Raw genomic sequence first — 26,137 nt, 5'->3', positions numbered from 1 at the left:
GTCGTTCTCGTTCAGTCCAACAGCGCTGCATTAACTAAATGGAGGTATATTATAGGTTTTAGAAGCGGCTCGACAGTCCGCAGAAGCACTTCCCTTCATTTCATTCATATGATTTCTGTCCTATTTATCAAATACACCAGCGAGAGCTAGAGAATATGTAAAATGACCGGTATATTTAATAAATTGCTATATATTAATTAAATTCTTCAATATTATTGGCGATTATACATATTAACCGGTAATTATTCATAATCACCGGATTAATCAAATTTACCGTAACATATATAATACTCCTGTGCCCTACTTTCAGACCTTGACGAGCTCTCAGTAGCACTTTTCTTTCAACTTGTTGAAGGTGGAATTGTGTTCATGGGGAACAATCTGTTTAGTGCCTCTGTTATTCAGTACTAGTACTACAAAGAATAGGTTCATTGTATATTCGTTTCCTACTTGTTCTTTTCTCCGGAAAATATCCTATTTGTATATTTTCCGGAGATGACGCATAAGAAATGCCGTTAAATACAGGGTGGTCATAATTAAAGTATCCCTATTCAGAGCTCTCTGTAGCTCTAAGTAATAATCGGAATGCCACAAAAATTAGTAAGTAAATTATTCAATTCAAGGCATGGGGAGAAGGATCCCATGAAAAAAAAAAAAAAAAAAAAAAAGTTCTGAACTCTGCCGGTAGAGGATGATTTGGCGCTGTACAAGAGGAAAGACATGATAAAATACCAACAATAAGTAAGACAAACCTTAATGAAATTACAAATTTTTATTTGTAAAAACAGAAAGAAACTGAATTGCACTAAAGTTTTAAATCCAAACTAAAAAATAAGACACCTAAAAGAGCAGAAAATTAAATCTGAGTTAATTTAATTTTCCCAGCAGTTATCGTCGACTGATCCATGAATACAGCTACTGAACTAGTAGCAGCGCATGGGGAGTAGCGAGGCAATTGGATGTCCCATATTTTACTGTGTTCAAATTCTTCGGAAACTAATTATAATTATAATTTGAGATCTGTCGCTAGGAGGCGAAGGTCAGTGAGTTACTGAATTATGTGCTCCTAAAAATACTCAAATACCTAAGTTAAACTGAAAGAATCATAAATGAACTGCATATTGACAGAGAGCTTATGAGAAGTGGAATCTGGATATAGTGTCTACTAATGGAATCCTGAACAGGTAATATGTCTAATCTTGATTTTAAGCATTCATACTTCGTGTAATAGTTGAAAGGAACGGTTGGTTTATAGCGATTCAGTGCAGCGGAACATAGCAATATTCTGCTTAAGGCAATACGGCACTTAAGCTCTGGACAAGGTCAAACGGTGACAAAGTTAGGGATTAAAACCTCCCCCATTTCCACCTGCATATTTCATAGGCTAGTCATCGAACGATAGAAGTGCCCTATCTTGTTGTACTAAAGACTACCTTCCTCGAAATTACTGAAATTCCAGCCCCCATTTGCATTTCAGAATGACAGATTTCAGCGCATCAGCCGTGCCGCTTACTTGCTGCATATGTCTGACCAATGATGACTTCATAATTAAATGCGTTACTTGTCACAAAAACTATTGCAATAAGCCTGATTGTACTTCTGTAGATATTAAGAGATTAAACAAAACTAGAAAACGCAAGTTTGAATGTGACGCTTGTAGGCAACAAACAGGGAAAAATAATGAAGAATTACCTAATGAAATCATTTGTGAAGATTCATGCACAGAACAGATTAATGACCTTGAACAAACAACAAGAGAAATCCTCTCTCAGACTGACCTTGGAAATGGCATCTTGGGCCATCCTGAAGGATCAATTTTTGAAACCTTGGGATGCGATATTTGCCCGGAAGACTGCGAGCACTCTGAAGGGGCTTTCGCTAGACAGAGGAGCGATCATAGCCCGGATGAAAGGCAGGAGGAGAACCGTAAAGAATATGTCTCGCGTACGGAATTAAAGGATATCCTTGCAGACTGCATCAGCCCCTTTTCGATGCAGGCTGTGGAATACGCTGAAAACCTCGCGAGCAATTTCATCCCTGTACATAAAATGCTACAGGAACTGCAGGAAGAGAATTTTCTTCTCAAAGAACAAAACAGTAAAATATTGCACACCCTTAAACGACTGGAGGAAAAGCTAGGATGCTTTGAATCAGTCCTCGTTGCACAAGGTGGCTCAGCGGCCCCCGTAACCGACGAAACTTGCTATGCGAGGCAGAGCTACCCAAAGAAAAGTAGAAGTGGTATGCATGGATTGTACAGGATGACAGAAAGCATTCAAAATCAGAAACAGAAGACAAGAAAAGAATTGAATTCGGGGGAAAACATATCAGAACGAATTGCAAAACTACAAGACAGCCAAATAATATGTGAATTTCAAGCCCAGCCGGGAACTGTCTGTTTGCAGCAGGACCTCGCAAGCAATAGCACCAAATCCAGTGAAACTTTAGGGGCAGCACAAGGAAATGGCTCCACACATTCCACTAGGAAAAGTCGAAACCAAAATAAAGAAGTCTCAGAAATATTAGGACAACAGGAATCAACTGAAATGATTGGGGCATCCATGTATTCCAAGAGTACGATCGCGAGAGTTACATCTTCCCCCTCAAATCATGTTCCTGCAAACCCACTCACTTATGCGCACATCACTATGCTACCTAAAAAGCATAACACGTTTGAGAGTAGAAAAACCCGCCCATCCCAAAATTTCATGCCTAGTCTTGCCGAGGACAGCCGACGACATAATCCAGTTCACAGAGAAAGTATTAATGTGTCTTCCTGTAACACACCAGAAACAAACAAACGGTTTTCTGAAATGTACAACATTACTTCCGTTGCAACCAGAGAGCAAATTTTTGTATCAAGGCTGGGACCCACAACACAGCCCAAAAATATTAAAGCCATGTGTGAGGGCGAACATGGGATAACTGTGGAAGTCAAGCAAGTGAAAACACGACACCCAGCTTACTCCTCCTTTATAATCTCTTGTCCACCAGATAAGGCAACTCGCCTACAAGACGTAAGCGCCTGGCCAGTAGGTACCTTAGTCAAGCCCTACAGAGACAGATGGGCCAGACCACTGGTTAAAAATGATGCAAGGAATCGGGCTCAATAGCAATCAAGAAAACTACCCCCAGCTGGGGATGCAAAACATCACATCCACCTGTTTGCACAAAACGTGAGGAGCATCTCAAATAAGCTCCACACCCTACAAACGATGATGATGTACGGGGACCTGGATTTCATTTGCCTAATCGAAACCTGGTTGGGAAATGGAAAACAGTTAGATCGGCTAACTGCGGCAGCAAACTGCAAATGTGTGGGAACCGGAAGAACAGATAGGCGAGGAGGGGGAGTTATAATTTGCTATCAAAATAAATACCAGTCTATAAGAGAACGAAAAACCAATTCAAATAATTTTGAAGGGATTTGCGTTACCTTTTCAAAAGAGCACGTGAAAATACAGATATGCATCATATACCTCCCACCTGAGCACACAAAGGAGACAAGAAACGAACTCTATGCTTGGCTTGCTGCAAATCTAAAGCCATCAGTCGACACAATAATAGCGGGAGATTTTAATTTGCCTCTTCCGAAACACAGGGAGGCCAAGAAAGAGCTGGATGCTACATTGGGTGCATTGCACTTGACGCAGCTTCCGACACCAGTAACAAGAGGAATGCAGCAACTTGACCTGTTGTACCATAGTTCCTTAGACATAAGGCTAACGCAAAACTGCATAAAATTTAAGTCGGACCACAATCCCATTGAAATAGAAGCAGCACTGAAGATACACAAATACATGCAGGGTAACCACACGAACTGGGAAAAGCAAAGTAAGTATCTTTTCTCCGTGAAGTATATTAATGCAGAGGTCATTCTCAGTCACCTGACTAGTTACAACTGGAATGACCTGCAAGAAAAGCCAGTAGACGAAGCTTTAGAAATGATCACTAAAAAGCTATACCAAACAGCATTGGAAGGAGCAGCAAAAGAAATCAAAATATCTGAGAGAACAAAAGAATGGTTTAACCCACAACTGAAAGAAAGTTTCCTCAGGAAGCAAAAACTGTATAGAAAATGGCAAAGAACGGGTCATCCTGCCGATCACATTCGTTATAAGAAAGAAAGAGCACATTTCATCAAAGCAAAACGACAGGCACACTGCAGTGTTATTCATAACAAACTAAAACGAGCAAAAAGAATTACTAGCAATAGAAATAGCACAGAGAATATGACAGAATGCATTTTCAAGGAATGGGCTAATAACACTTTTAGTAACCTGCATGGACTGAATCAAATTGAGAACACTGATAATGGTAACAAAATTTTGGAATTCCTGAAAGATTTAAACAAGCGAAACTATTCGGCAAGAGAGGAACCAACAAGACCTCCATTGAGTGAAATACAAATCACCAAAGAGAGCGTAATGAAAGCAATCAACGATCTGCCCAATAAGGCCACTGTTGGACCAGACAAATTTCCAATGTTCATCCTTAAAATAAGTAGCCCATTTATAATAGATCTATTACTGCACATCTATCAGAAAATCATCAGGTCAGGAGCTTTCCCGCAAGCTTGGAAAAATTACATTGTAACCCCAATACCAAAGATTAAACACCCCAAATTGGCTAAGGATTACAGACCAATTTCTGTTAGTTGCACCCTACAGAAGGTATTCGAAAAAGCGCTTCTTCCCACCATCAATCAACACTGCTTCAGCCATAGACCACCACATTTGCACTCAGTTATTTCGGGTAGATCAACAATAACAAACTTACTGGAAACCCTTTTTCGCGTGCAGAAAGCACTAAATGAGAAAAAGCAAATTGATATTATTTTTTTGGATATCTCCGCAGCCTACGACAACGTCTCAATTCCAGCGCTCATTGCGATTTTGAAGAATTATTTTAATGTAAGAGGAAATCTGTTAACTATAATAACCAGCCTGCTAGAACATAGGAAACTTATTGTTAAGCACCAAAAGCTACAATCTTGCTTTACCATCTCGCAAGGAGTGCCTCAAGGGGGAGTTCTTTCGGCTACTCTCTTCGCGGCCGTCCTGGAGCCGTTTCTTGCACGGTACTACAATTTTATAACATATGCTGACGATGTAAAATTCTTCATCACTTCCAAAGACCATGAATCAGCAGAAAGTATTTGCCAGATGGCAAATAGCACAATCCGAGAATTTGAGTGCTACCTGGATTGCATCGGGCTCCGTATTAATGCACAGAAGTCTGCCCAAATGACCATAAGTTACAAGCAGAATAAAAATGACATCTCAATCTCTGTGAACGGGTCTAGTGTGGAAAAAGTGCACTCTCACCTGGACCTGGGTCTTAAGTGGGATGACAGACTCACCTTTCATCAACACTTCGCCCATATGAGGACAAAAATATTCGCCGCTTTATGGGCTACTAGGCAGGAACTGGTAGGAATTAGGGATCCTCAGCTAGCGACCAAGTACATTTTAATGTGTGTCCTGCCAATTGCAATGTATGCCTCGCAAATCTGGTCTTCAGCTCCAGATTCACATTATAAGTCCGTCCTTGGGATCGAGTACTGGTTCTTGCGATGGCTTAACAGAGTTGCTGGCCACCCTTTTACTATCTCAAGGGCCATTCTCTACTCAAACCTTAACATCACACCCTGGATGCAGCGGACAATTAACAGGAACATACACACTCTCGCACAAATGCTCACAGGCAGAGTGGATGCTCCAGTCCTGGATAATATTCTAGTTAAACCGCGTGCCACTGCTAGACGTTGCGGAGAACTAAATAATCCACTGCGTTCAGTCCTGAACAATCTTAGTAGCCTGCAAAGATTCTTCCCATCAAATGCAGCGAGAATATTTAACTCACTACAGATAGATGCCGAAAAACTGTGTGAGGATGCAACATACCGGAAAGAGATCTTCCAGGATTCGTACAGACTTACCGAAATATGAATCGGCCGCAAAGTACTAAAGAATTGTGAATAAAAGTGAAGCTTTCTGCTTTAAGAACAATAATAATCTGTTGACTGTAAAAATATACCTTCTGTAACAGTTAAGTTAATATGTAAGTTATATGTGGAATTATTAATGAATTGTAAATATATGAGCTGTATAATGTTTGTACACAATCATAAATGTGTAAATACTGTATGTATTAAACATAAAATGTGTATATAATATTTCGGGACGAGACTACGTGTTCAGTATATGTAACCCACTGCACGTAGTATCTCGTACCCTGATATGTACTTAGCACCCTCCTGGCACTTTGCCGTCCCGGGGTGGTTTCCTTATGGAAATAAACAGATAATAATAATAATAATAATAATAATTGACTATTATCCATACAAGATCAGTCGCCAGCAGCTGCTGCAAAGAGATGATCCTGAAAAACGATTGGCATTTGCTCTAACGTTTTTGGACAGAATGGAAGTGGACGATGCTCGGCCATGGAACGTTCTTTGGGGAAATGAGGTCTATTTTTATCTAGATGGGACTGTCAACACTGAAAATTGCCGAATATATAGGCTTCAGAAGAACCGTATGCTATTCAGCAAATTCCATTGCACTCGCCGAAAATCACCGTCTGGTTTGGTGTGACTTCAAATTTCATCATAGGGCCATCCTTTTTCGAGGAATTGCACCCAGCAGGAACAGCCACTTGTTCCGTTACAGCACAAAGATATCATCACATGCTGAGCACTTAAATTATTCCTCAACTGCAGCAAAGAGGATGCCTGGATGAGACAACTTTTTTGAAAGATGGGGCTGCTCCTCATATCGCACGACAAGTACAGCTTCTACGGCATAGCATTAGTAGAGGCATATGACGCAAGAAAGCAAGCTTATGCAGCATCAGCCAAAAAAAAAAAAAAAAAAAAAAAAAATTCCATTTCGCCCCTCCGTTCGTTCGAAATACCTGTCCAGCTGAGCCTTAAATTTATTTAGGCTATCAACTTCCACAACAAGGGATGAAAGTCTGTTTCACCAACCAACTACCCGCTGGCTAAAGGCATTTTTCCGCACATCTATCCTACATCTGTCTTTCGTCAATCTGAATTTATGCCCTCTCAGCTGATTATTCTGAGCAAGAGGAAGAATCCCATCAGCATTGAGGGTGCTCAAACCATTCAAGGCTTTATACACCTCTATCATATCATCTCGACGGTGCCTAGTCTCCAGACACTGTAATTTGCAAAACCTAAGCCTTTCTTCGTAAGAGCAACCCTTTATTACATTCACTAATCTTGTTGCCCTTCTCTGTACTCGTTCCAGCATCTCTACATCCTTCTTGAAATGAGGCCTCCAGACCTGTATACAGTGCTTAAGGTGTGGCTTGACCATTGCCTTATACAAGGGAATAATCACCTCCTTATCCCTGCTAGAAAAATTCCTGTGTATCATTGACAAGACACCATGAGCTACTCTTGCAACCCGTCTTCACTGCTCAGAGAACTTCATATCTGCCTGCACAATTATCCCCAGGTCCTTTTCATTCTCTACCACTGTCAGTGTAGTACCACAGAGTTGATACGTTACTCTTTTCCATATGTTCTACTTTACATTTGTCAATGTTAAACTTCATTTGCCATCTCTCAGCCCATCTGCTCAACTTTTCTAGATCCTGTTGCAGCAGCGTACTGTCATTAGTGTCCTTAACAACCCTGCCAACCTCGTATCATCTGCAAACTTGACATTAAGCTTGATATACCATCATCAGTATCATTTTTAAATACAGAAAACAACAATGGACCCAACACTGAATCCTGAGGGACTCCACTAATAACATTAGTCCACGATGAGCAGTGTCCATTGATTATCATTCTCTGTCTTCTCCCCCTCAACCATCCCTTTATCCCTAGCAGCAGTTTGCCTCCAATGCCACACTGCTCCAATTTCTGCAGCAGCAGCAGTCTTCCGTGTGCAACAGTATCAAAAGCCTTTCTAAGATCCAAATATATAATATCAAAGCTATTCCCTGCATCCAGTTCTTTTGTGACTGCATCATAGTATCCAATCAGATTGGTCAGGCAAGATTTTACATTAACAAAACCATGCTGTGTCAGAGCTATAACTGAAGTCTTGTGTAGATGATCCTGCAATGCTTCTTTAATCAGTGCCTCCATTAATTTTCCTGGAACAGAAGTTAAACTCACAGGTCTATAATTACTTGTGTCAGCCTTTGATCCTCCTTTGTGAATTGGGGTCTCATTTGCACATCTCCAGTCTATGGGTACCTCCCCTGAGTCCAAGGAAGCTCTCATAATTATGGCTAAGGGTTTGCTTACTTCCTTTGCTGCCTCCTTTAATATAACTGGATAGATCCCATCCACCCCAAGGTGCCTTTCCTGTGTTTATCTTCAAGAATTTCTCCTCCACTTCCCTCTCAGTTATTACAAAATAATCTAGCCCACTGGCAGAGTTTAACTCACCTCTGGCATTCCCCTCCCCGAATAACTACTAATGAGTGAAAGTAGATGCAAAATACTCATTTAGTTTATTAGCCACTTGAGCAGGATCATCACAAGTTGAACCATCAATATCCATTGGCCAATCTGATTCATCCATTTCCTTCTAGAGTTTATATAGGTAAAGAACCTTTTGTTTTTCTTTGCATCCTTTGCCAAGGATTTCTCATAATCTGCCTTTGCCTGCCGAATCTCCTTTGTGACTTGGTTACAGACCAGCTTATATCTATCATAGGCATCCATGTCATCCATTAATTTACATGTATCCCATGCACTTTTCTTCTCCACGACATGTCTCATTAGTTCATCTGACATCCATTTAGGCCTAAACCTTGAACAGTATTTCTTAGAATGTATGTAAAGCTTAGTAGCTTTCAAGATAAATTCTTTGAATGCTTCAATTTTGAATTTGCTGTTGGTAACATCATCAGTTCGTACCACCGTATAGAATTTAAATAGTCTCAGACCATCTTAGTCGCCTTTACGAAAGCAAAAACCCTTCCCTTTACCCTTGATGGTAGTTACCTCTTTGAGTAAATCCCACTTCAGCACACTGTGATCACTGCCACTTAGTGGTTCCTTTATCTGCAGATTCTTAATGCATGAAGAATCACTACTGAAAATCAAATCAAGAGTATTACTCCCTCTAGTTGCCTCCCGAACATGTAGAAAACAATCATCCAATAAATCCACAAAAGCCTTGCTAGTGTGTGTGTGTGTGTGTGTGTGTGTGTGTGTGTGTGTGTGTGTGTGTGTGTGTGACCAACCCACAATTTCCAGTCAATATCTGGGAAATTAAAATCCCCCATTATAAGACTCTGTGATTTACTGGCCCACTCTTCCCTGTACAGTTTCTTATTATACTCATCAGAGTCATTAGTACACTCCTACTCTCAATTTTGATCTCCCAGTGCTTATGCCACACCAAACTGACTCGACACTGCACTGTCTGGCGATGTCGACTGGCTTCACTTCCTTGGATTTTGTGTGTTTCTTAACTAATAGCATAACCCCTCCTCCTTTCCTGTCCTGTCCTATTCTGTCCTGTCATGCCTATCCTCTCTGTACACATTGTACTCCTCTAATTCTACATTCCTTGTATCTGTGTGACACCACTTCTCTGATATCCCAACAATATCTGCCTTTGATGTTTTGAGCAATACCTCAAGTTCATCAAATTTATTTACCTATGATTGGTGTACACGCAAGTATACATGCACCTGTACCTATTCTTAGCTACCCTAACACAACCCATGTGTTTACTTGTACCACAATGACTCCCAGCAGTCTCTGAAATATCTTGCATCTTTTATTCCAGGCTGCTGCTCATTCCAATAGAAGCAGTGCAAGAATCACTTTCACCTCTGCCAGTGGCTACTCTTAATCTTTTAGTCCTTCCCCCAAGCTAGCAATTTTCCGACCCACCTAACACTGCCTCGATAGCATCAGCAAATATTCTTGCACTTTACTGCAGAAAGAGTCATTAGTCGTTTGTTTTCCATTGCAAGGGCACCACGTTCGCCTAACCTTACACCATGTGATTTTTGGCTGTGGGGTCACCTCAAGGCCAATGTCTATCGAGGAAGTGTCCCTAACCTGGCTGTCTTGAAGGACAACGTAACGCAGCATGTTCGGAACATAATTCCAGAGATGGTGCATTCTGCAGTCGACCTCGCTGTGCATCGAATACAATATCTGGTTCAGAACAATGGTAATCACATCGAAAACCAACTCCTCCATCAGTAACATCATCGACCATCGGGAGTAAATTGTGAGTGAGTTTGGAACTGTGAAACCATTTCCTCAAGCAGTTTAGTTCAGTTTCTTTGTTTTTTTTTTTTTTTTTTTGCAAAGAGCACAAATAAATTTGTAATTTCATTATGTCTTAATTGTTTATTTATTGGTACTTTATCATGTGCGATGTTACTGTTGGTCGAGGAAGTCTCTGACTGTCCAACAGGTGTTCAGGATTTCGACTTTCTGGAGTTCTTTGTAGGTGTTCGCTGGGAGACTTATTGTTGCTAAATTGTTATGTATGGTCTTTGGCACCATACCGGTGGTTAACACGATGATTAGGATGGTCGTTACTTGTTGCATTTGCCACATCTCTTTGATCTCATGTGTTAAGTTTGTGTACTTCCTGATTTTTTCCTCATGAGTTTTCTGGAGGTTTTCAGTGTTGGGCACTGCTATGTCAATCAGATACGTAGCCTTTTTCATGTTGTCCACAAGGGTTATGTCCGGTCTGTTGTGCGGGATTGTCTTATCCGTTATTATGGTGCGGTCCCAGTGCAGCTTGTGGTAATGGGTCTCTAGTACTGCCTGGGGTTCGTACTTGTAGTACGGTACGCTTTCTTTGATCAGCTGGTATTTCCTTGCTAACTTCTGATGTATTATCCTGGCTACCTGGTCGTGTCTACGAGTGTACGCAGTCTGGGTGATCACTTTGCATCCCACAGTGATGTATTGGACCGTTTCTGAAACGGTCCGAAGGAAAAAAAAAAAAAAAAAAAAAAAAAAAATGGAGTATATTTTATACTCCATCTTTTTTTTTTTTTTTTTTTTACTGAAGAGAATGAAGGAAAGGGGGTATACATAAAGGAACGGAGGGTGTAAGGGAAGGCATCCTCCGTAGTGACATCAGATGCAGTTTTCATTATCGGCCCATTATTTTTCGAAAAAAAAAAAAAAAAATGTCCTACCCGGACTGTAACGTATTCAATTAATGCCAAACAGTACAGTACTGTACTGAGACATGTTAGCAGATTTTGTCATTCCACGACTGCAAGAGCAAGGATTCCTGGCAACAACAGTTTTTATGCAAGACCACTATTCAACCCAGTGTCACGCAGAATGTTTCAGCCGTGGTGGTTCTCTTTTCATTCTTAACTTGACTGTCAGATCCTCAAATTGAAATATCATTCCGTTTTATTATTCTCATTAATAAAGCATTGAGATTGATAAACAGACGCTACCCGCATTATGTATTTCCCAACTTCGGGATAGAAAATATATGAACGACTTTATAGGGCAAAGATCCTATGCTATGAGAGAGCTCTAAAACGTATTTGGGATAAGGTACAAGTTGGGAATAGCCGATGGAAGGTGATAGTGAGGAAAACCCTGGCAGTCTTCTTTATGGTGAAAATATTTTTGAGTAGTAGTGAATTCATCAGACAATCACTTATGGGGTTCCATACGGACGAAAAGCCTGGGTTAATGGACATTAAGTTATTTCCGAAGTCCGTTAAATGGAGGGTTTACTACACACACACACACACACACACACACACACACACACACACACACACACACACACACACACACACACACACACACACACAGGTATAAGCTATTGACCATTAATCACAATAAATAATAATTTCACTAACCAGAAATCAGTCTGGCTGAATTTGTATATGACTCAGAGGCACAAACAAGTTCAAACTTAGGTGCATCACACTCCATTTGCGCATGATGTTTGAGTGCTAGTGATGTTGCAATTCACGCACGTGAAAGAAATAGTCTAGAACTGTCTGCTGGCAGGTCGCCACCTATTTTTCTAATCAATTGTCGAAAATAGTTTGAACTGCAAGGTTATGTTGTGTCTACCATTATAATGTGGTATGGAGTTGTGCCAGGCAGTAGAGACAATTTCCACCTGTTTTTAGGATAGAAATGGATTGGTTAATCTTATGCCCAAAAGCTTATCTTCCACGATTGTTATTTTTTAGCGAGTTTGTGGTAAACGATACACATAGCTTGAGCGAAGATTTTCAGCAATTCGCAGCGCGCTCGCAATTCTGGTGACCTATATACAGTCATGAATCATATAATTAATCCATAATTTTGCAACTCTGTATCGTTGAGTTATGAATGTAATAGTACGGACTCTTATTCCTTGCAAAAAACTCTTTGAAATCATAAAGTACATCAATTCTCTTATAGGTATTAAAAAAGAAAAAAAAAACATCAATAGGATCTATTCTTATTGTAAACAAGCAGTGTGTCTTATTTTAATGTGACATTATAATGGTAGATATAACTGTTCGTTTGGGTATTCTGGGACTAAAAGCCTGTTTCCCCCCTACTTTTACTTTTATAATTTTGAACTGTAGCATGTGCAACTTAACTGTTATTGTAGTAGCACCTCATTTCAGAAGTTAAGAGTACAATAAATTGGGCATGATTTATCTTAAGTTTAATAAGTCCAGTTAATAAAGGACGCAAATAAAAGTGTTTTGATGCATTACGTCATTATCACACCATGTAACCATACCAGAATATTTAAGTTTCAGAAGAGTAAGGAAATTCATTTCCCTAAAGCCTTAATCCAAACTAGGTTACGTATCACTTTGGCCCGCTTTACCACTTATTACGAAAGACAAACATTGTTATATTAAAATATAGTAGCTCTTCCCTTTCGTTTCCAGGGCCCTCTTCTTATTAAGTGAATTCGTCGTTTTTGCCCCACAATAGTACACTGCTCAGAGAGTGGTGTTGCGACCGTGGCGTCTACGTCAGACACAAGGGTGGAAGAGGTACGCAAGCTAAGGGATGAAGTACGTGTAGTATAATTTGTTGGAGCGATTGACGGTGTACTTCATCAGCCTTCCTCTGAAAAACCTCATCCCGGTTTTTGCCACATGGTATTTCAGTTGATTGAAATTGAATTACCCTGTGTGGTACTACAATTACCGAAACCCTCTTAAATGGAGACTCGTTGAACTACATGATTTGTTTTCCAGTCTTCCTCTGTCCATCCTTTGCTTTCCTGGTATATTCCAAATTTAAATTTGAAATATGCCAAAATTTCAGACATAAATTTCTAAAATTTATAAATTAATGTTATTCTTTCCAGAAAATGAAGTTTGCTTTCGGTATCGCAAATTTTCGACGTTGACCATTGATTTTGGGTTTTAACACTCAGGTGGCCATACCCTTCCCCCAAAAACGGCATTGTTAATATAATTCAATACCGAACTTTTCCACATGGTGATTGGAGAACAGTGATTGTGCCTTTGGGACTGCATATAAAATCTATGCCCACAGATTTTGCTATAATGTACAGTAGACTTTATAATATGTTTACTATTTTTTTCGAAAACTATCAGATCGCGTGTAAGAGCTGTAATAATTTGATCCACTTCGTCTGAGTTCATGCGACCAACTTCACCCTGAATAATGAAAATGCCCTGGTTCACAGAATTCAAAGTTAGTGGTCGCTAAACCATTTCCCATACGAGATAATGCTGTCTTCCTATATTACCTTATTGCGTTAAATTAGTTTCTGAATTGATAAAAAATGTTTTACCTACCTGTCATAGTTGTATCCAGATGATTTGTGATTTTTTTTTTTGATTAAATTAATGAGCCTAAACATCTGTATGGCTTGGGGAAAGAGATCTACTTCACCGAGTGAACTAATTTCAATTTAAAATTCTGTAGCTGGGACGTGTCATCATGATTTTGGGCACTGATGCAACGTAATTTATTTATTTTAATATAATTTTTTAATTTTATCGTTTTATTTTGGGTGTCCCTGGGCCCTGTTACAGCTGCACCATATGATGGTACCCCACTATTTTACAACAAATTATTAGCTAAAAGCTTAATGTAATCTATATCCCCATCCTCCATTCCATTTCACCTATCTTACCTGAATAAAAAAAGTGAATTTATACCTTCCTTGGGCTTTTTAGCAGAATATTATTTTAATTTCATTATTGAAATAAATCAGTTGTACATTTCATAAATTCTTTAATATGGCCAATATTTAAAATATATCATTAATGATATGAAAAGTAAAATCAAAATACGTTACCCAAGGGGGGGGGACAAAGTAGTTTGGATAGTTCTGTTTAGTAACAGTGAAAAGGTTGCCGCGATATCAGTAATTCGAGTTAATGATAAGGAGAAATAAAATTTGCAATTTTAATAGAGAAGAGTAGGTATTTTGATATACAGTATCCGTTTTAAAACGTTTTTTGTCTTTGTTGACTATGATGTGAGAGCAGGGCCGTGAAAAAGGGAAGCTTTAGATGCTACGCACCTGGGCCTCGACGTGGAAGGGACCCTCAAAACATTTTCTTAAATAGCTATAATATAGCTGTAACAAAAGAAAGGGCCTCTCAAAACCAACCATGTACCCGGGCCTCTGGATACCATTGTGTGTGTGTGAGAGAGAGAGATGGATGGATTGTTGAGAATATGTGACGGGACAACTGAGATAGCATTATTGGGCCTTTGCTCGTTTTCAGGGGATAAAAAAAAAATTACTCCCTCCCAACGGAAAGTGTTTCTCAACTTCAGCTAGCGGGAATCGAATTCAGGCCATTTCCACACGGTTGAGAGAGAGGGAAGAGCTAAAGAAAGAGAGAGGAAGGGAATTTCATAGATAAACTAGTATGGTAATTTTACAATTTGTTAATTGTAAAAGTTTGGGAATTATTAATATGAACTTCCCAATAAAATGATTAGTAATAATTAAGGAGTAAAACGGAAGTGTGACTTTATATTACAACTTGTAAGAGTGTTATGATTTGATTCACAGTCACCGATATCATAATGATCACGACAAAGAGAACGTCAGTTTTAATTACAGGTCGCGTACTGAGAATTTATAGTCTTGAAGTGTAGTTAACAGTATATAATTTCGCGAGATAATTCGTTTACTCGTAAGTACTTACGAGTAAACGAAATATCACGTTATCAAAAGGTAATCTAATATTTAGAGAAAGTTGCAATAGGCCATTTTAGCATCGTATATCAGGAATTTCAGCCACCATTTTGATATGTGTTAGGAATTGAAGTTCTATTTTATTTGCATTGCTTCCTATTAAGGATAACACTCTTTTTACTTTGAAATAAAAAGAGCAATTCCAAATATTTTTAGGCTTTTGTCCTGTTTTGCAAGTTATATATAAAACAGATGATCGTGTAATATCGGTTTATCTAAAAGTGAACTCCCATCGACAAAAACCTGCCTATGAATTTAGTTATCTTGTCAAAAAAGAACCTAAAGGTAGATTGTTAAATAAACAGGAGCTGTTTTACTTACAGGACGTAGCACTAGATGGTTAAATGAAAATAAATGGACAGCTTCCAGAGACTTTGGATTAAGAAGGGCACCAGTCCGTGTGCCGCAGTTGAACCGCACGAGGGCTTCCCACGACCCTTTTGCAGCACCTTCCTGTACTTACAGGACTACAGATTTTTTAACGGGGGCAAATAGGTTGATACCAGTGCATTATGGGAAAAGCTGTGATAAGTGACACCAAAACTTGGGGATGCTTCGTCTTCCCCAGTGGAGAATTCAAGCACGAACAGTTCACGGATGTTGATTGGGTTATGTTGCGTGGGTGTCTGTGGAGGAGTTTCCAAATATGGACGAAGTACGTAAGCGTGCCAGATTATAAATGTTCTTACCTCACTTATCTGTCTAGCAACTTACATTTCTTTTCGGTTCCATTTGTCTGTACAGAACCTCTCTCTCTCTCTCTCTCTCTCTCTCTCTCTCTCTCTCTCTCTCTCACTCTCTCTCTCTCTCTCTCTCTCTCTCTCTCTCTCTCTCTCTCCCTTCTTTCATTCAGATATGAGGATAATAGTAAGAAGAAACGCTTCATCACATATTAGATTAAGTGGAAAAAGTAAGTGATGACATATAATGTTCATAAGGGGTATCTCTTATCAGCAAATGAAGATAAAAGTGTCGGAAGATATATCATCAAGTGGGATACTGTTGAGTGTCAACGAAGTGGTGATATACATGCACCGAGAGAGAGTTGTTTCAATTTAATAAGTACAAGTTCAGAATTATTTTTCAGTCCTGTCTGTGTATTTACAGATGCCTTTGCTTTTTACTTTTGTTTCAAGTACTTTAGTTTTCATTTTTTATTTCATGACACTAGAGGATAAACTTTTTTGCATAGCTGGCACTGAAAGATTCTCTTGCATAGAGCTTCGGTGTTTAGGACCTTCTGTCGGCCGATTCCAGGCGAGGCCAGGTCGTGCTGTGTTCATCGGCGGGCGTCTGCTGACTGGGCGGAAGGACTAGCAGTCTTCCGTGAAACCGCAGTTTCCTAAAACAGGGATGGAGGAAAAGAAGCGTTGCGTGCGTGTCTAACTACCAGACTCCTACGACTTGGTTACCATGTATGGAAAGAGGACTAGAGTAACGGACAAACGACGCCCTGAATGGAGGCACTAATGCTACGAGGAGCGCGTGATGTAGCGAAATGCTAATGCTCAGAATAATTTCGACAACAGGATTAAAGTGTGCTTTTAGTTTATCAGTAATAATTATTTTTTTTTAAACTTTTCACCTTATGAAGACTTACTGTACAAGAAGACAGAATTTAATTAAAACTTATGTTGCACATTTTTTTTGGAGAAAAATATAATATTTATTTCAACTAGTTTAAGAAATTGAAATGTGATTATGTTATTTCCAGTTGGATGGGATATGAATTTTTTATAAAAATAATAATTAATACCAAACCAAAGAATGGTTGGTATCTAGGAATTTAAAAATTTATTTTATGTAGGGTAACTTCAGATAATAATGCCTTTTGAATATAAGTTGGTAGTTCCCAGAAAACCCGTTTGGCGTAGCCGTGCGGTTGCTTAAGGAAAATGCTCTTATTTTATGTTGGTTATCTGCTGTTTAAACTCTCCTAAATTCAACCATTATTCTTCGAGTTAAAACTCCACTTAAGTATGGGCTCGTGCATGTATGATAGTCTCAGAAAAGTGCCCTGAAAAGTATATAGTATTGCAGATAGGCTCAATTTTATTTTCTCTTCTGAGCACTCTTTGAACCATTAATATTTGGGAACATTGGTCTCCGGAATTCATATCCTTTCAGCAGAGCTAACACTTTTCTAGGCCTGCTCTGTTTAAAAGTCAGCTGAGTGTAAAGCAAGGAACGATATTTCGACAAATACCGCCACTTGATTGTTGGGCAATAACTGTATGTTCCTTTTATAACTGCAGAGAAAAATCTCTATTGAACAATCAACATACTTAAATTACGTTAGTAATGTACACTTTCATTTTTATAACTGAATGGGGGCTGCTGCAACTATACAGTAAAACATCCCCGGATCGGACGAAAAGAGGTGAGAAAACCGAACAGGACCTTGGCTGGAAATACTGCTTTACGTAGGAAAGTAAAGGAAAGACTAATTAATTTTCAGAAACTAAGGTTTGGATTGATAAGAAGCAAATTCGTTCGTTGACTTTCGACGTATGGAACAAGAAATATACCATGCATAGGCTCAGAAATATACCATTAACATTATAACGAGATCGTTAAGATTCGTTATACCGCTTTCTGAGGCGAAAAGACTGTGACATTACTTTACGACAATGATCCTCAATTGAGATGCCGCGCTAGTTTAGGGTACTGCGAGTATTAAAGGGGATTACGAAATGCTTGCTCTGTTTATGCCAAACTAAATTGCCCTTTCGGTGTACCTCGAGTGACAAAATAATGATGAAACTAACTTGCGTAGAGACAGGTAAAGCTATATGACGTTAGTATATCTTTATCATTTGTGTATATTCTATGGTTTGTTTATTTGTTTGCGGAATGAAAAATTTAGTTTTGTTCTGGAATGGGACCATACAACCGACGAATTCATTGATGATGGGGACTGAAGGAACTTTAAAAGTTCCTTTCAGTCTCTACGGGAAATATTTCTCAACTGTTTAAGTTGAGAGACCGGATCGAACTCAGCCTTTTCCACTCAGTGGGAGCACGACAACTGTCCAAGTTTCGTATATGTTTCTTGGCTGCCTAAGTCAGTAGAATAGTGCTGACCAATGTACAACACTTTTTAAATATAACCTGCGAAATTTGGTGTAATTATTCTTTCTTTTAAAAAGCATAAATCTAATATAGCATTGTGTTCCTCACTATTGGGTCATAACGCGATTTGTAGATATGAAACACTTATATATAAATCACTAATATGAAATGATTTGGGGAAAATATCATTAAAATTGGAATAGTATTTCTCTCTAAATAGATTGATTGATTGAATATTGTGATGTAAATTGAATATTGTGATATTGTGGTTGAATATTGTGATGATTGAATATTGTGATGTAAAAAAAAAAATTCAAAACTATATTGAATAGTATTAGTAGTAGCAAATGATGCAACAAGAAAACAAGCTTATACAGCTTCAGCCAAAAAAAAAAAAAAAAAAAGGACCGTCCCATTTCACCCACTCCAACAGTCTTCTGCCTACTTCTTCCTTGAATTTATTCCTGGCAAAAAGCAAACTTCCGTGCATCTATTCTGCAACCGTCCTTCCTCAATTCGAATTTATGCTCCCTCCAGCACGTAATCTGAGCAAGAGGAAGAATCCCATCAGCACTAAGCTTCTTCAATCCATTCCAAGCCTTAAACATCTCAATCAGATCATCTCGAGCCTAGTCTCTAGACGAGCCTTTCTCAATCTTTTTACCCTGGAGGAACCCTTGAAATAATTTTCAAGGCTCAGAGAACCCCCGTGCATAAAAATTATATCTACAGCTCACGGTACGTTGACGTGATCAGTAAGTTGTAGATATAATAATCCAATAATAATTCAGTGCTTTTTTGAGTAGAGAATTTCTGTGGATATGTTTATTTTATCCAACTCATTAGTCTATTCTTTTTGTGTGGTTCACCCTCCCCGCAAAGGATATCAACTCTAATGCAGGTCAGTAGAGTAGGTAGAGAAAACTTCAATTTTTTGTTTTTTTTTTTTTGTTTTTTTTTTAATATGAAACCTGTGATTGTTTTTTGCTGCACAAATACTCAATTCTGAGCCCAACTTGATATAAGCACACACGGATTTCATCTTCAACTGAAATGGGACGATTTCTGTCCTTGTTAAAAGAAGAAAAAGCTTGCTCACACATGTAAGAAGTTGAAAACTGCAGAAAAATGTTCATTGCTTTCCTATGGATGGCAGGATATTCTTCAAAGAAATCCAAAACTTGTTTAGGGGCAGATCAGTAAATCTCATCTTGAGTGTACGATCAGACTGCAGCATATAAGGTTCTTCCTCTTCTCTGAAAGTCAAGTTCTCAGGCTGAGCAGAAGATTCAGAGAAAGGCCCCTCACTCAGTCGTACATTTGTGTGAAAGGGAGGGAAAATACTGTTCAATTTTGTTCTGCAGTTCTACCAGGTGGTTTTCAATTAGATTTGAGACTTACTGATATCCTTCCTGACCCTCAAGCAGAAGCAGTGGAAGCATTTCATGATTTCCTTTTGCAACATGATTTTTCCAAAGATTCAGTTTCCTTTTAAATCCAAGAACCTTGTCACTTAAGTCAAAACATTTTCTCCAGCCCTTGCAGAGACTTGTTCAACTGGTTCATGTGATGAAAAATGTCTGCTAAGTAGGCTAGTTTTTGCAGCCATTCTTCATTTTCAAAGCAGCAAAATCTGGCTTACTATTTTCTTGATTGTTATTTGTTGTTATTTGGTTTTTAGGAGCATTAGCAACTAAGGCCATATTGCTCCGGGATATGCGGTGGTCATTCCCTGACCTTTCCGCATCCTCCATATTTGGTGGTGACGGGCTCGAACCCCGGTCTAATCAAGAAGCGTGTGCTAACGCACCGCTGCTCCTTCCCACCTGGCTACGGAGGCGCCCTATTTTCTTGAAAGTACTCCTGCTGCAATTCACATTTCAGCTCAAACACCCTGTTGAGAACTTTTCCTCTGCTAAGTCACTGGATTTCTGTATGTAGCAGGAGATTTATGTGCTCTATGTCCAGGTTTCCACACAGATTTTTTAAACATTCTCGAGTGACTGGTCTTTGTTTCATCATCATCATCTGTCATCGTTCCGCCATTCCACGGGATAACATATGATGCCTCGCCACCATGCCCTGCTCGTGTACTTCTCTCCGTCGTTGATTTCACTCGTTTCCTCCTCTCTTAATGACATCGGTCTTTATCATGTCTTGCCATCTCATTCTTAGTCTCCCTCTTGGTATTTTTTCCCTTAACTGTAAATCAAACCACCTTGGCAAACGCCTCTTGTTCATCCTCTTGACATGTCCAAACCATTTCATACGGGACCTTTCAGTCCTATTCTGGAGTTTTTCAACCTAAATTCTCTCCCTAATCACAGCATTCCTGATTTTGTCGCGTCTTGTCTTTCTGGCTATGCTCCTCACAAAACTCATTTCTGCCCCATGAATTCTGCCTTCATCCTTTTTCCTCATAGTCCAAGTTTCAGATGCATACGTCAGAATTGGTACCTAATAATAGGGCTGATATATAGCCTTACACTTCAGTGGTATGTTCCAGATCATATCTCTTGTCTGCCTATAGGAACTTCCGCCCGCTTGTATCCTTCTACTTATTTCTTCGTCTATCACTCCAGTCTTTGTAATGGTGCTTTTTAGATACTTGAAGTTGTTCACCTTTTTTTAGCTCTTTCCCTTCTATTGTAATGTATCTGTCAAGCTCCCCACTCCTCTTTAGAACCATTACCTCACTCTTCTGCTGACGGAAAACCAGTCCAAATTCATTGGCCATACTAGTCCATATATCAGGGAACAAGTGCAACGGAAAGTTGCACTTGTTCCCTGATATATGGAACTAGCCCCAAGTTTCTCAAAACCTCCCGCACTTTCTCTCTCTTTACGGCATCAAGCGCTTTCTTTATATCAAAAAATGGCATCCATAATTCTTTATTGTGTTCATAACACTTTTCCATCAGTTGCCTGATGCAGAAAATTAGATCCACCGTCGATCTGTCAAGCCTAAAGCCATACTGTTCCTCGGCCATCCTATTTTCAATCATTCCTCTTATCTTCCGCTCGAACACTCTCATACAGCTTACTCACATGTGATGCCTCTATAATTGGAATACTTTTACCTGTTTCCTTCTTGAACAACGGGATGATCAAACCTTCTTTCCATTCCTTCGGCACCTGTCTCTCATTCCAGATCTTACGGAACAGTCTGTATGTCCACTCTATCCCTGCCTCGCCTGTAGCCTTCAGGATCTCTCCATTTATCTCATCCATACCAGCAGACTTACCTGTCTTGATGTATTTCCATGCCTGCACTACATCATTCCACGTCAAGTCTGTGTGCTCTCTCTGCGTATCTTCTCTTTCATCTCCTCGTCTATGATCAACCTGCCTTTGCCCCTTTTGCTGGCTGTCCTGCACGTTCGACAGATTTTCAAAATACTTCCATGTTTCTCTTATCTCTTCATCCTTGGTTATTAGGTTCTCATCCATCAAGTACTTGCTCTGTTCTCATTCTCATCCATCAAGTACTTGCTCTGTTCCTCATCATACCATACAGCGTCTTTTTATTACCGTCGATATCTTGTCGTAGAGTTTAACTCCATTCTTCCAACCACAGTCTTCTCTCCTCGTTAACTATCCTCTTAGCCTCCCTCTTTACGGTTTCATATCTCTCTTTATTCTCATCATTTCTGTTCTGAAAGTAGGTCCTGAATGTATTATTCTTGATTTTCATAGCCTCTCTAGTCCTATCATTCCACCATGGGGTTTCTTTCCACCTCCTTCTTTTGCTTGTTCTTCCACAAACCTGCTCTGTCAGTCCTACTATAGTCTTTGAATGCTTTCCATTCTGATTCCACGCTGTTCACCACTGTTTTAGGTACAACTTTCCTGAACTCTTCTCTGAACATCGCCCATTTTTCCTCTTCTTTCAACTTCCACACCCGTAGTTTTTTTTCTCTCTCTCTCGTTATTTTGATCCTCTTCAATTTAGAGAATCTTAAAACTCCAACAATTAAACTGTTATCACTACCCAAGGAGACACTAGGAATGACCTTGACGGCCACTAGTCTTCTGTGTCACTCTTTATCCACGAGTATATATAGTGAAGGAGAGATTCCTGTTGTCCGTCCCAATCGTATATTGTCACTTTGTGACTTTATCTTCTTGAACCAGATGTTTCCTACGACCAAGCTGTTCCTTAAACAGAAATCCAACAGCCTGTCACCATCATCATTCCTAGATCCCCAACCATACAGACCCATAACATATTCTAGTCCTTGTTTCTCCACTTCGACTTTTGCGTTCAGGTCACCCACGATAACTATATCTCCACCTATGATGTTCTCAAACTCCAGCTTCTCCATTTCTTCGCAACCGATTTGCGGTGCGCAACGTTGTACAGTCTTCAGTGTTTCGCTGTCATTCATTTGCAGTTTAATTGACATGAGTGTCGCTGATATTATTCACCTCGAGTAGCCTTTCCTTAATCCTGTGATCTATAATGATGGCTACACCCTTCCTCGCTACATCACCACCAGACCAATATAGGTAATAGCCTCCTCGTAACTCTCTACACCCATATCCTTTCTAGTTTGATTCACTCAATCCAAGTATACTTATTTTTCTGTCCTTTAAGATGTCCACACACTCCTCAATTTTTCCTGACAATGTCATAATATTGAGTGTGGCTAGTTTAATATATTTCGTCGTCAGCTGATCTTGTTGGTTGCAGATACTACCACGTCTGGGATAATTAGCTTTGAGGCTTCTTTTTCTATTGAAGGCAATAAATTTAAGCTGCCGATCTGGCAGACCTGTAGCAGCCATATAGATGCGGTAGCTCTTATTCAATGGTGAGGCTTCCTCGTGATGTCGCAGTTCTATCCATATATATCCAAATCAACAACTTTAACTTTTATGCCTTAATATTCCCTACCCCCTTCTTCCTAGATTCAAATAACCCTTCAACTGTTATCTATTGTAAAGATGTAAATTGTCAGTTTTACTATTTAGACTCAAGCGTTTAGGGCATAAGCCTCAAGCTATGAAGGAGTCTAGACTGTGATGCGTTTGCACTATATTTATACATAGTCAGTTTTACTATTTATGCCGATTTACTAGTCACCACTGAACAAGTTAGGTGGCACAGCTGTAGTTCTTTTATCTCATGGATAAATCCAAATGGTTGACTCGGTAGAATTACTGTGACCTTGAAATTTACAAAAATTAATAACTCAGCAACAAGTCAGTATTTTTAAATACAATTTGGTATCCTGAAAACTTCTATAGCAAAGCTATCAAGTAGCACGACTGTTCTGTTCAGAAGTCCCAGTGACTGATCTTAGTTCCTTAAAAATTTATCCACCTTGAAATTTCCTATGTTTTTCTGTATTCAAGAATAAAAGTATTGTATATGGTAGCCATTTTGAAAAACGTTCACAGTCGGAAAATGAAACCACCCTTATGTCCCAAATCTTAACCTATCACCAACGCGTATTTCATCTAAAATGTAACTTCTTTTTGAGCAACACTCCCTAAAACCTTCTTTATTAATTAACTTTATTAGTGCACTTTATTAGCATACAGCTGGTGCCACCAGCGTCGCACGTTTTCGACTGGTCTTGGTTTAATAATGTTAAACATTTTTGTAGCATCATCCAGAACTTTTTTTTTATTTCATCTCCAAGGGTTTTTGACACCAGTACCTCTCTGAAGAAAGAAGTGTGTTGTAACAACGTCAGGATTTTCTTTTTTTACAATCGAGACGAAACTTCTCATGGAACCAACGATCGATGGGGCACCATCAGTACAGATGCCAACACAGTTCCTTCAAGACAAACCTTTTGTTTCCAGATCTGAAGACAAAACATTAAATTTATCTTGGCCTTTGCTTGTTTCGGGTAGCTCTTGGCAGCAGAAAAAGTTTTCTTGAATTTCACCATCATTTACAAATCTGACAAATGTTACAGCATGGCATTTATTGGTGAAATCTGTTGACTCATCAACCTGGATAGAGAAGCAGTTGTTTTTCAGCTTATTACACAACAGATGTTTGGCCAATGGAACGTTCCCGTCTTTTTGGAAAATAGCTACGCTCAAATTAATCCTCAAAAGCTTCCTGAGGCTTTTCACTGAATGTGACTTTTTTAAACAAAAGCTTTACTCTGTTTGTGTTACGATTCCAATAGCCGTTTAAAATAATCAGCACCTTTACTTGTCAAATGGCTGTGATTTGTAGTTGTCTTTTCAATTTTGCTGGAGCCATTGCTGCATTTGTAAATTGTTTGCCACAGACGACGCGCGATGGAATAGAACAACTTTGATTGTCAGCCTGTGTAAAACCTATTGATAAGTAGGTTTTACATAGGCTTTCATTGTAAAGACGGATCTTTTTGTTCTCTCGCTGAACTAGTGCAGTGAAGTGACTCAAAAAATTGTAATTCTTCACCACTAACCTTTATCAGAATTGTCCATAGGCCTAGAATCCACCTCTTCCATCTCACACCTCGTCTTCAAAAATTGCCACATTGGACCGTCAGACATGTTGGTAAAACACAAACGCTAATCAAATATAAAACAGAAGGGCATAATAAATAACTGAACGAGAAAATCGCAAAAAAAAATATGAAAACTTCACAATACAATTCGCTTCTAATTACACAATCCACGTTTTGCAACGTTTTCAACAACAGCAGTTGGGGGGGGGGAGGTAATTCGAGAGGGAGAGACTGACATCATCAGCCTGCCGCCTTCCCCTCCGTGCAACTCAGTGCTCCCCTATCCCGCGTCAAAAACTGATAATGGACTCAACCAAAGGAACACGATCCTACTGCACACTGCCGTACGGGGCTCAGGCGACCCTGGCAGACACCAGCCAGATATGATGGGCAACCTGGCTCACCTCCCAGTGGTGGCGGCGGCGGCCAAGCAGCCAGAGACATAACATAACATAACAGAACAAAACACAATACTACATAAACCAGACACGAGAGGTTTTCTGGCTTTTGTAGTTTTTCTGTATTCCATCACAGAGTACGTACGGTGCAGATGCGGGAAACCACCGGTGGTGCCTGACCCTAAATAATATTCCACTATGCCATACGGGGCTGAAAGACCTCTAACGAAATTGCTAACGGAGCTGCTTGGACACTGTCTATCACTGCGAGCGCTACCATCGTGCGGTGCGGGAAGTTCAAAAAACGATGTTTATTTATTTATTTATTTTTTTAAATCACGATCTCTCGCGGAACCCCCTGTTGAGAAACCCTGCTCTAGACGCTTCAATTTGCGAAACTGCCCATCTCTGTACCTGTTCCAGCTGCTAACATGCTTCCTAAAATGAGGCTTCCAGACCTGCATGCAGTACTCAAGATGTGGCCTGACCATTGCCTTGTACAATGGAATAATCGCCTCCTTATCCATGCTAGCAAAATTCCTGTATATCATTGATAAAATCCCATGAGCCGTTTTGGCAGCCTGTCTGCACTGCTCAGAGAGGAGAATTTCACATCTGACTGCACAATTACCACTAGGTCTTTTTCATTTTCGACTGCTCTGAGTCTAGTACTACACAGTTGTTACGTTAATATGGGATTAGTGCTACCCATGTGTAGTACTTGCATTTGTCAACGATAAACCTCAATTGCCATTTCTCCACCCAACTGCCTGATTTTTCTATATCTTGTTGCAGTAGCAGCGACATACGTTCATTAACGTCGTTAAACACCCTGCCAACTTTTATATCATCTGCAAACTTTGACCGCGAATTATAGCCTCAGCTGAAGCCGACCGGGCTAGCCGAGTGGGTAAAGTACCTGCCCGGCAACCCAAAGGTCGCGGGTTCGATTCCCGCCTCGGGCTTGGATCAAAGTACTGCAAAAACCTTGGGAGGTGCAATA

General features: G+C 39.6%; 1 protein-coding gene and 1 long non-coding RNA gene across 2 annotated transcripts in view; one reads left to right on the top strand and one right to left on the bottom strand.

Annotated features, from left to right (window-relative positions):
* Nucleotides 1-15,728, bottom strand: part of LOC150081939 (filamin-A-like) — a 385,277-nt gene extending 369,549 nt beyond the window's left edge. The window contains exon 1 of the mRNA XM_090378994.1: nucleotides 15,528-15,728. The gene's annotated coding sequence lies outside the window, so the exon portion shown is untranslated. The remainder of the gene's footprint in view (nucleotides 1-15,527) is intronic.
* The window catches only part of LOC150081938 (uncharacterized), a 241,891-nt gene that overhangs the window by 76,164 nt on the left and 139,590 nt on the right, over nucleotides 1-26,137 (top strand). The gene's annotated exons all lie outside the window — the stretch shown is intronic.

This window comes from Mastigoproctus giganteus, chromosome 8 (genome assembly GCF_048544385.1).
Source record: "Mastigoproctus giganteus isolate SK-2022 chromosome 8, ASM4854438v1, whole genome shotgun sequence".
In the NCBI taxonomy this organism is placed as follows: domain Eukaryota; kingdom Metazoa; phylum Arthropoda; class Arachnida; order Uropygi; family Thelyphonidae; genus Mastigoproctus; species Mastigoproctus giganteus.
Note: the sequence above shows the minus strand (reverse complement) of the source record. Positions and strands in the feature narration are given on the sequence as shown.